Source organism: Lygodium microphyllum, chromosome 23, assembly GCF_053477565.2.
Source record: "Lygodium microphyllum isolate KBCC chromosome 23, Lygodium_microphyllum_v1.1.10, whole genome shotgun sequence".
In the NCBI taxonomy this organism is placed as follows: Eukaryota; Viridiplantae; Streptophyta; class Polypodiopsida; order Schizaeales; family Lygodiaceae; genus Lygodium; species Lygodium microphyllum.
In genome coordinates, this window is record NC_141157.1 from 52764373 (window position 1) to 52765581 (window position 1209).

The following is a 1209-nucleotide window of genomic DNA, read 5'->3' on the forward strand; positions in this document are numbered from 1 at the left end:
TTAGATGGAGATACACCTTCTAACTGCATCAAGTCAAAGAAATTCAATGCTCCTTCAACAAGCACATTTTCAACATATCATGAAATTAAGGAATTGCATGTAACCATATTGTGAGTAGGCAATAGATTAAATACTTGATGTGCTTCTATAGGAAAGCTACAATTAACATACATGTTTTCAACATACCAAAATGTCTTCAATAACATGTTTCAACTTTCTCATTACACTTATTGTCGCAGGTGAGTCAAAACAAATGTTTTGAGATATTTGATGGGGTTCTCATTTAGCAATAACAAACTTGTGGCCTGCCGGTTGCCTTTTAGAAAAATCAGCCCACACTATAAAATTGTGTGACACTATTGATGCTACAACTTTGACGTTCAATGATGCAGTTCCACGTCCATATTGTGGGATGTAGACAAAACAATCATAGGTCTCCATTTCTTTGGTGGATAGGCTCATTTCCTTGTTTCTTAGCAAGAAGGCAGTGCTGCGAGTGAGTGGATGCTCATGAATTACAGCTGCTCGATCCACAGTCTCCACTCCAAAGATGTCACAACCTTTATGGTTGAGGTAGGCACAATTATCAACAAGGGTGTAGAAGTACCTGGATTGGAGGTGCAGGCTTGTGCCATGGCTATTGAAGGAGTTGAAGTCATTCTTCCAAGGAGGATATACCAAAGGCAATGGCACTATAGATTAAGGGCCCAATGTTATGCCTCTTCACCATGTTGTACATGATCAAGAAGCTTTGCACCTCACTCATTTCAACCAAGCATGGCTATGTCATATTCTGCACATGCATCACACACATATACTCTATCTCTCTCTATTTCTTTGTCTCTCTAGATCATATCATATACTAAGAGTGTACAAAACATTATGATGAGAATGTACTAACAATATAGTAAGAGTTGTTAACAATGCCTAGAGTGTACTAAAAATTTGCTAATATGCACTAAGAATTGCCTCACTCTAGAAATATATGAAGCAATTTACAAGTTGTCAAAGTTAGCACAATGGATGTGACAGAAGGACATCAATACATCCTCTATTGAATCCACAAGGCAGGGAGTGGTGGAGATGGTATGTCACCTCCTAAGTGCATCTCATAGATGAAGTGGAGACTGGGGGACCTGTCCACACGCTATGGATGTTCTTCTTGGAGTGCTTCATGAAAACCCTAAAGGGCTTTGTGCGACAACAAGC

The 1209-nt window shown here is 39.3% G+C and overlaps 1 pseudogene; it reads right to left on the reverse strand.

Annotated features, from left to right (window-relative positions):
- Positions 1-279: 279 nt before the first annotated feature.
- On the reverse strand, positions 280-766 carry LOC148016184 (uncharacterized; annotated as a pseudogene).
- Positions 767-1209: the final 443 nt, after the last annotated feature.